We start from the raw sequence: 10,901 nt of genomic DNA on the forward strand, positions 1-10,901 counted from the left end.
GGCTCTGCTCACTCACAGGTGCAGACGTGTCTTTAATCACTCTCTTCAACAGGAGGGATCAGAGCAACCTTCCGATTACAAGGTGAACTCCCAACTCTTGAGCCACGATCGCCCCAACAGGTCAGTAGGTCTGCTCAGTCACTAACGTTGCCGACACTGTCATTTTAGACTCCAAGAGCAACAGGATGGACTCTTCTTGAGCTCCTGTGCAGAGCTGATTATTAAAAATGACATGATAAAGAGTCATGCCATCTTGCCTATTCCAGCTACCACAGGGCAAGAGGTGCTCCAGTTTCGAAGGGTAAATTATAGTGTTTTACTAGTTTGAATATGAATACTTCTTCCAAAACTTGCTGGTGGATACTCCACCCTCTAACCCTCCAAATATGGTCACTTCTGGCCTGACAATGTCAATTCAATTCAACGTCTATTGCAGCATAACTAAGGGAGGATTCAGGGTCACCTGGTCCAGCCCTAACTATATGCTTTAGCAAAAAGGAAAGTTTGAAGCCTAATCTTGAAAGTAGAGATAGTGTCTGTCTCCTGGATCCAAACTGGAAGCTGGTTCCACAGAAGAGGGGCCTGAAAACTGAAGGCTCTGCCGGAGGTTCCTTCCTGTTAAAAGGGAGTTTTTCCTTCCCACTGTTGCCCTAGTGCTTGCTCATAGGGGGTCATATGATTGTTGGGCTTTTCTCTGTATCTACTGTACAATATAAAGCGCCTTGAGGGGACTTTTGTTGTGATTTGGCGCTGTGTAAATAAATAAAATTGAATTGAATTGAAGACTGAAGGCTCGGCCTCCCATTCTACTAGGAACAACAAGTAGGCCTGCAGAGCGAGAGCGAAGTGCTCTAATAGGGTGATATGGTACTACAAGGTCATTAAGATAAGATGGGCCCTGATTATTTAAGACCTTGTATGTGAGGAGCAGGATTTTGAATTCAATTCTAGATTTCGGGGCTTGTAATGGAATGATGGACAGTATCCTGTAGGATCTCCTCCCAGATGCAGCCAGGTGGAATCTGGGATGCAGTCAAAACATGATGTTGTATTTGTGTTCTACTGGATTTAGGTCATGCAACTCTTGGGGTCAGTCACTGATATTATTATTATTATCGTGATGATGATGATGATGATGATGATGATTCCTTCGTCTTCCAGAAACTCTCTCCATACTCTGACCACATGAGGCCGGACACTAGGCCGAATCCAGGAGCCACTGCACCATCATAGTGTCTGACAATGTGATTTCATCCTGATACCTAGTCAGGGTGCCGTTGCCTAGCTTGTAGATATTCCTTCACGGATATGCCACCCTCAGACTGTCACTGACCAACCACCAAACTGGTCGTGATGTTACAGGCAACATAGCGTTCTCCACGGCTTATCCAGTACCTCTCAGATCCTTCACGTGTGCTTAGGGTGAACTTGCTTTCATCTGTGAAACGCACAGAGCATCTGAAGCGGACCTGCCAATTCTGGTATTCTATGGTAAATGCCAAAAAAACTATATAAGAGCCAGTCCATTTCCCACTGCACCAGTGAGCTGCAAACTATATCAAAAGCTTGTTGATATAGCTATCAAATGAACATCCTGTTAGGATGCCTGGGTCGTTGACCCAGGGGTTTTGAGTTTATTATATTATTTATACTTTCTAGTCTTTGGTTTCTTTGAGTTCTGTCTTATAGTTTATGTCTCTGTCTTCTCTAGCTGCTCTGTCTCCCCTGTCAGCTGTATCCCCTTGTCTAGTTCGCGTCTCTGTGTGTCCTTAGATGCTATATCCCCATGTCCAGTCAGTATTTGTGTCTGCCCTGGTCCCACGTCTCTGTTCCCTCTGTTGCAGTGCGTGCGAGTCTGTGTCTTTGTTCAGTCTGTGTTATGTGTTTCCTGTTTTACTTTGAAAGTCCATGTCTGATGTTAATGTGTCTGGTTTTGCTTCCCCTTGTCTCGTTAGGCCTGATTTGCCCCAGCTGTGTTTCCCTCCTGTTACCCATTCCCTGATTGCTCCCTCTGTGTATTTAAGCCCTGTGTTTCTTAGTGTCTGTGTCGTGATCTACCGTTTATTTTGCTGTGTGTTTTGTCAATCTGCCGGTGTTAGTTTATTTTTGACCTTTTTCCCCCAGTTATGTTATGTTTGAGTTCAGCATTAAAGCTGTTTTGGTTTAAGTTCTGTCTCCGGAGTCTGCACCTTGGGTCCTATTCCTGTCTGCACACAGCCACACCTAACACATCCTACCAAACAAAGTCTTTCAGAAATGTGTTTGAGTTGACACACACCAGTCTTATCTGATATTCCAGAGCGTGAGTCAATGCTGGCGTTCCGTTTCATTCGGTGCACAGTTGAACTGTCAAATGTACAAATATATTTGATTGTGGGATTTTGATAAAATACAGAAGTTGGCAGTTGTTGAGCGAAGTGTGGTCAAAATTGGTCCACTTGTCTAGGAGAAGATGAGGAACATACAAAAGCTACAGTCATTAATGAGCTAAATGATTTGTAATCAGTGTATTACACCTTCATTTGAACTGTCTAACTTTGTGTAAATACAGAGTTATATGCCTTTTTATTATGTGACAAGAAAAGCAGATTATTGTCAAGAATCAGAATATGATCAGACTGTTAACCTAAGTAAACATAAAAAGGTAGACATTCAAAATCCAGACAACAAACCAGTTTAAACCGGTTGTTGTTATGACTTCACTGCATGAAATCGTAATTTGCATCAGTGGGAACAAGAGCTGGCCATTTATTTTCACACCACACAACAAAGAACCGCAGTGCTGAGACCAGCCCTCATCCAGTCACCTCGAGTTGAACTGTGGAGCTACCAGGGCCCCGATCAATTCAATCTGAAGCAGATCAGGTTAACACTTATCAAAAAGTGGCGGACGGAGAGGCAGTGACACCAGCGACAAAACAAAAACACTTGAGAGTAAGAGTTGATTCAAGTTGATTACATTTTATTTTGTACATTTTTAAAAAGGAAAAACATATTTTTAACAAAAAACAGTTGCTTCAAGGCATCTTATACTGTAGAGTGTTACGCTCCAGTCTAGGGATACAGGAACGCAGCATAAGAGTTGGAAAGCCCTGGTCCCCAAAACCATACGATCAGGGGGCCAATCAGCAGCCGTCAGCTCATCCAATCAGGGACCTGCAGAGACTTAAAGACACAGACAAAGAAACAGCCACCAAAACTAATTATGGCCAGGGCCATAACACCCCCCTTCCCAAGACCAAACATCTCTCCTATAGATGTTTGACACTTAGGTGTTCAGAAAACCACGCCATCTCTTGCTTACAGTGAGCGAGAGATGGCTAGCAAGAGGACCTAGGGCATCAGCTAACTGGTCTGTAAGAAAAAATTGTGATAACCAAATTTTTACCTCATGGAGACTTGTAAGGAAGAGGACTCCCTTACTACATTTATTTATATTGTTTATATTGTCTGTATAGCACTTTAGAGCACACCTTTCACTTTATTAAAAGCACCTTAATAAGCACTTTATTTAGCATTGCACGTTAAGCATGGATTTGCATAGTAAAACATTTGCACACAAGAAGTTTAATTATTTATTGAATATTTATTGGGAATTTTAAAAATCAGTCGGTAGCCTTGTTTCAGATCCTGCACAGTTGCTCCTCATCAAGGAATGTGGTGGTAGTCTGTGAGGAGAAAGGAATGATGATTGAGAGGAAGTAAGATTTACCACCAACAAATGCGGGTGTGAAAATCTAGAGATCAAAGTAATAATGATGGATTGCATTTATATAGCACTTTACAATGCCACTATTCATTCACTCTCACATTCACACACTGGTGGAGGCAGCTACAGTTGTAGCCACAGCTGCCCTGGGGCAGACTGACAGAACAGAGGCTGCCATATCGCGCCATCGGCCCCTCTGGCCAACACCAGTAGGCGGTAGGTGAAGTGTCTTGCCCAAGGACACAACGACCAGGACAGGGAGCCCAGGGATCGAACCGGCGACCTTCCGGTTACAGATACGCTTCCCAAACCCTTGAGCCACGGTCGCCCGGTGATGCAAATAAGTGTTTGTAAGATATGATTACTCACCTTTCTTGCCTGTGTCCTCTTCAAGGTGTTTGAGCAAATGTTTAGTGATGTGTCCTGTGTGTCGAAGCTTCGTTGCCCGTGTCGGGTAATCTCGGGGGAGTTTTTTTTTTATTTTTTTTTTTTTATTAACAATTGGAACAATACAGTCACAAACAAAATAATACATTATAGTGCAAATGAACTCTCGTGGAGGATTAAAAAAAAAGAACATAGTCAATACAACAAAACTAACAGCAAGGATATGGGGGGGAGGGGGCTAGACAAAAGATCCACAGTATTAATGGGGAAGAAATTAAAAGGAGCACAGGTTGATACACAATATAGGTAATAATCAAAACAGTAGCAAATGGGAAATGTCATCATAGATTGCGGTAAATCTGCTTGACTTCAGTTTTTTAAGTGACATGAAATAATGTTTAAAGTCATTGATGAACCAAGTAAAGGATGGTTTTCTATTCCTCCATTTACAACAATGTATATGGTATTTACCTAACAGGATGACAATGTTATCTCGGGGGAGTTTTTGTGAAGCACGTATCGAGGCTTGCTTTGATTACGTGACGGTCGAGGCCTCGCGGGCAGTCCGTACCATGTGACTGATTCAGGAACTGGCTCGCCGGTTCGCGCCAGATTCAAAATAAAATGGACAGCAAAACAAAGCTGATTTCCCCATCACATTGTGTTGTGGAATTGGACTACATACGTGCTACAGAGTTACTTGAGCATTTCTTCTTCGATGGAACCAGTAAGAAAGAGATTTTTTTTAAATTTCATCTCTTCTAATAAAGTATGCACACAGTCATAAATGTCACGAATGATAAGCACCATAATATAAATAAACAACACTACAGATCCTATAATCTGATTTCTGTCTTTTAGTTTATTAAAAAGTGAAGAACCACACACTAGTTTGTGTCATTATCCAGATGTACATAAGCATGATTACCAGTGTTGGGACTAACGCGTTATTAAGTAACGTGTTACAGTAACTACGTTATTATTGTGGTAACGAGCACGGTAACTAGTTATTATGCCAAAACCAGGAACGCGTTAGTCGTTACTGGGATTTAGATAGGGTCGTTACTCGTTACTTCGTGTGGTGGCATCGCGGAGCTTCCACAGATTCAGTAACATTAGCAAGTGGTGGAAGCCAGCAGGTGGAGGAGGGAAAGGGGATGCAGGAGGAGGAGAGACCCGAAGCGGCCGCCGGTCCAAGTGTGAACTGAACTTCAGGTAAGAAGTTATGACCTGCAGTCTCTCTGGGTCAGATATGAACCAAGTTTAGGTGGAGTTTATTTTCGTTATGCTGACTTTTTCCGTACTGCGTGCTAGCTAGCATGATGGAGTTTCTATACAGCTGGGTGGTGCTATGAAGTTAATGATGTTGAACTTTATTTTGTTCATAAGTTATTAGAGTTGCCAACCGTCCCGTCTGGTATTCAGAGAAAATATTACGCGTTTCTTATTGAGGTGAAAAGGAACAGTTTGTCCCGTAATTCAGCTACAATGAAAAAGACACAAAACTGGAGTTATTCTGTCTTTGCTGCACAGCTGCCTCTTCTTCTTTCATTCTCACCCCCCTCCCTCTCCCGTTTCTACTTCAATCATGAAACTGATCAATGATCAGCTGATCGGCTCTCTTGTTTATTTATCGCCCACTTTGCGCCAGAAACAGGAAACCAGCAGATGTCGCGCTAAACAACAGCAGCACGTTTAAGCTTGATCAGCTGTTGTTAGAATGTATTTAATATTAATTTCTAGTATCAGCTGATGTTTGCTGGAGCCACAGCTGTAAAGCTGCTGGTCATGATATGGTTTGGTTATCTGGTGAGAGGGAAACATGAAGATGAAACCAGGAGATGTCCTTACTGGATCATCAGAGCTGAACAGGTGATGGAGAAACAGGTTTACCTTTTAGGTGACATGAATGAGTTGAAGTTATGAACTGTTTCTGAGAGACAAATAACACCAGCATCCTTTTCTAAGCAGCTGACAGCTGGTGACTGTGCAGGGGCGGGTCTAGCAAAGTGTTGCCAGGGGGGCAGGTAGGGCATTAACAGGGAGAGGGGGGCACAAAGAAATACTTTTCTTTCTTATTCTCATTTAAAATGTCTCGCTTTTAAAAAATAATTATCTGAGTCTTACAACAAACGATTGATAGATTGATGCATATATACCATCAGAACAGTGAACATCACTGTCACAGCAGTGTTTGTTTTCATTCAAAGGCTTTATGATTTTTGCTATAATGGTGGGTCGGTCTCTAGTCAAATTCCCCGGGCCGATTGTTTTGTCCCAGTCCAGCACTGTATGCAGCTCATCTGCAGTCTGGTGTTACCTACATCTTCCTATTCAGAAGGCAGAATTTCTGAGTTCTGAGTACAATCAAAGCACCACGACTGCAGTTTTTGTGTTGGATGTAAAAGGCGCACATGACTCTGTGACGTAGGCTAGAATCATGGCGGCGGTCAATGACGGTCCAGGCGTGGGATTTCTCTCGTGGAAATGTGCACATTATCTTTTCCTTTCTATTGGTAGGTGGCACAGTGCACTGTGGCAAGTAAGCAAGCTAGAAGACTGGCAAAGTTATGGAAGCAACACATTAACAAGAGAATTCTGAGTTAAACCAAAGTTACTTTCCCTAGTAACTAGTTACTCTGAAAGTAACAAGTAACTCGAAGTAACTGAGTTACTTTTGATAGAAGTAACTAGTAATGTAACTAAGTTACTAATTTAAAGTAACTTACCCAACACTGATGATTACACAGTTACACAATCATACCAAAACTCTGTCCTGATAGTTTCCACTTTCTCTTTTGTATCAGACATACTGAGACAATATTCGGGATAAATAACCATGAAAACAATTTATTTATTCAGTTTAGAGGTTTACACATCACATCATTATAATTAAAGAGCCTTTTTCACTTGAATCGTTCACTTGATGGCGTAGTAGAGCAAATGAATCATCACAATGCTTCGAACCTTGAGTCGACCAGTTGGATGGAAAGCTTCAGTTCATCGCGAGGTTTCATCTCAGCATCACGACGTTAGTGCTTTGCTTCTATGTCTCGTCGTCCCCAATTGGCTCCAGCTGTCATGCCACCTGTTCCTCGTTCCCTCATGTTCCAGTTTGTGTATTTATAGTGTGTGTCATCTCATGCTTGTTGCTGGTTCATCGGTGTTGTTTCCCCGAGTCTCCCTGCGTCTGTTTAAAGGTTTCTGGTTTATTTTTCTTAGTTTTTCCAGTTTAGGTATTCTTAGGTTCTGCATGCCATCCTCACTGCTGTTTGTACTGTCACTGTTAAAATAAAGCTCACTCGCCACAGAAGCCGTGCTTGCATCAAGGGGCATTCTCAAACACCACATGTCTGCCGTCACAGTTGCTCTGTGCGCTCTGGGTGAAGTAGTCTCCCATCTTAAGCCCTCTATGTGTCACCTCGACACTCTCCCCTCTCGCCTTTCCAAAGAAGTCTTTGACACTATTGGACCTAATTTATTAAACCTCCCTTCTAATGCGAACCATCCCAGCTGATCTTAAGCATGCTACAGTGCACCCATTTCTCAACAAAACAAATCTTCATGCAACAGCTCTCTCAAATTTTAGACCAATCTCTGAACTCCCCTTCCTGCCCCAAATCCTCAAAGAAATGATCTTCCTTCAGCTCCAGGCTTTTCTGGAAATGAATGACACATTTCAGTCTGGTTTCAAAGCATTACTGATCAGCCAGGCTCTGCTCTCTCGACTTCAGCGTGTTCAGGATGCTGCAGCCCGACTCTTGACAGGCACTTGTAAACACGACCATCTTTCTCCAGTCTTGGCTCGTTTGCATTGTCTTCCTGTATGTTATAGAATTGATTTAAAGATTTTATTCCTTGTTTTTAAGTCTCTAAATGGATTAGCTCTGTCTTACCTCTTAACCTGTTAACTAAAAATACTCCAATTAGCACTCTTAGGTCAGCTGATAAGTTACTTCTGGTTGTTCCTAAAACCCAGAGGAGACCGGGCCTTTGTGATTGCTGCACTTTGGAACAGTCTGCCTCTTCAAATTAGTGTCTCTTCAACACTCAACATCTTTAAAACCCATCTGAAAACCCATCTTTACTCACTAGCTTTTAATTGTGACTGAGGTTTTTACTGTTTACTGTGTACAACACTTTGATCAACCTGTGTTGCTTTTAAATGTGCTTATAAATAAATATATTGATTGAATGAAACGGTGCAGGTGGCTCCAGCAGATTATTAAACAGAATATGTGACAGCAATTGTTCCTTTGTAAAAAAACAAAAAACATGCAGCTGCTATATGTCAGGCAAGTGACCCCAGATTCTTCAGCATTGCGTGATATCAGTAAATATGATGTGAGGGAAATGAATGACACTCCTCCTTTGGTGGTGATATTGTAAGTGAGGTTATTTATTGAGCGCTTTTTGTAGACAGGCAGTCACAAAGCGCTGTACACAAGGGTTAAAATAAAGAAAACATTAAGTAATAAAATAGACAATGTAAATAATGCAAATTCAAAACAATTCAAAAGTGTTGATTCACAGAAGGCCTGTTGAAACAAAAACGTTTTTAACTGCTTTTTGTCACGGTCCGCTGTGACGGACCGAGTGGAGAATGCGTGTAATGGACCCAGGTGCGTACACAAGTGAACAGACGGGAGTGAACTTTAACAGAAGGCGAGCCTTTAATATGGCTGAAAACAAGGTGTGCAAATACAGCAGGGATGGCGTGGCTAAACAAAAACCTAAACTGGGAACAAACTATGGTGAGGCTATGGCTTGGAAGACAACAGACCAGGCATGGAAACACGGAGGGTGGGAACACAGACGACGCGACACAGACTGTAAGAAACACAGAGACTAAATACACATGAGGGATGATCAGGGGAAGTGGCCACACATGGGAACGCAGCTGACACACATGAACTTAACGACAGGACAGGAGGAGTGAGCTGAATACACAGACAGTGAATGCAGGCCTTCAAAGTAAAACAGGAAACATGAGACATGAACCGGGGAGACGTAGTACAGGGGGAGGTGACATGACTGACAGCATGAACTTGACAGTACAAGACACACAGACGTAAACACACGAAGGGCAAGGGAGACGTAATGCAAGGGTAACATAATTACAAAAGGACTGGACTACCTTAAAGAACCTAAGCAAACAATAAACATCAAAATAGGTTAAGCATAACACACTGGGTCACACGACCCAGGACCATGACACTTTTTAAAGGATTCCACAGAGTCAACCAAACGTAGCTGTGGAGGTAAACTGTTCCACAGCCTTGGTGCAACAGACTGAAAGGCTCCGCCCCTTTAGTCTTCAGTTGTGTAACAACGAGCGGAGACAACGAGCAGCAGTGTATTTTATAAAAAGCTTGGATAAATAATCTGGGGCCATTTAGTGCTCTACTTGTTAAAACAAGAATTTTAAAACAAATTCTAAAATCTATTGGGAGCCAATGTAAAGAATATAAGATGGGAGTAATGTGAGCTCGCTTGCTAGAACATGTTAGTAGCCTGGCCACTGCATTTTGTATAGCTTGGAGGCAAGAAAGAGATGATTTATCCAAGCTGGTAAACAGGGAATTACAATAACCTGAACGCGATGACACAAATCCATGAACAATTGGTGCAATATATTGCACCAATTGTTCATGCATTTGTGTTAATGAGTTAATGAGTTAATCACTTGTTCTCCTTCTAAGCAGCCTGTGAGACTGCCACAAAAGTACCATTGAAATACCTGCTGAGAAATTTCACAAAGGGAGCCTCTCCAAATTACAATGTGCTTTGAGAAAGCCAGCTACCAGGCTGACTGTCTGACTGACTGTCGGACACGTGATCAGGTCTCTGTAAAAAGGATTGCAGTGATTTCTGGCATGACTTCCAGAGTATGGCTGGGTAAGTGGATACCCAACTAGGCTGAGCGAGGGGCTCCACTATTAGCAATGATACACAGGAGGGGAACTGACTCCAAATGACAAACTGAAATAGACTGGTGAGCAAACAAAAGCTTTCACTGACTTTACAAACTGCATTAAGTGTGCCTGTAAATGTTAGAATGTAAGGTAAAACTGCTAAGGTGTAGATAAAAAAATGAGTAGTAGTAGTAAAAAGCATTGTGAATGTTCAAACTTAAGTAGAATGTGCTATATAAGTACCAGTTCATAAACCATCCATTTGCCAACTCTAGGATCATGATGACAAACTATTTATTTCAGACAGTGGATGGAAAATGTTCATACATGACGTGTGTTTTATTGCACAGGGTATGGCTGTTCCCGTGTTCCATGACCAGGACATCGTGATTTGAGGTATGACTTATGGATTTGATTCAATTGAGTTTTATTTATACAGCCCCAAATCAGAACAAGGCGCTTTAAATTGTAGAGAAAACTCCAACCATCATATGACCCCCTATGAGCAGCACTTTGGCGACATTGGGAAGGAAAAACTCTCTTTTAACAGGAAGAAACCTCCAGCAGAACCAGGCTCAGGGAGGGGCGGGGCCATCTGCTGCGATCGGTTGGGGTGAGAGAAGGAAGACAGGCTAAAGACATGCTGTGGAAGAGAGACAGAGGTTAATAACAGATATGATTCAATGCAGAGAGGTCTGTTAACACATAGTGAGTGAAGAAGAAACACCCAGTGCATCATGGGAATCCCCCAGCAGCCTACACCAATCAAGAGCACCTGGCTGCAGCCACTGGGGAGCGCCATATTGTGACCTCCACAGTAACCGGAAACACGTAACTTCAGTTAAATCGACTTTGACAGCGAAAACTAAATTGTGTTTTTGTTACTATTG

General features: G+C 42.3%; 1 long non-coding RNA gene across 1 annotated transcript; it reads left to right on the forward strand.

Moving 5' to 3' along the window:
• Positions 1-9,994: 9,994 nt before the first annotated feature.
• On the forward strand, positions 9,995-10,592 carry LOC113031938 (uncharacterized). Its single transcript, XR_003273828.1, has 3 exons — positions 9,995-10,091; positions 10,362-10,407; positions 10,562-10,592. It is a non-coding gene; the product is annotated as an uncharacterized LOC113031938 (long non-coding RNA).
• Positions 10,593-10,901: the final 309 nt, after the last annotated feature.

Source organism: Astatotilapia calliptera, chromosome 11, assembly GCF_900246225.1.
Source record: "Astatotilapia calliptera chromosome 11, fAstCal1.2, whole genome shotgun sequence".
NCBI classification, from domain to species: Eukaryota; Metazoa; Chordata; class Actinopteri; order Cichliformes; family Cichlidae; genus Astatotilapia; species Astatotilapia calliptera.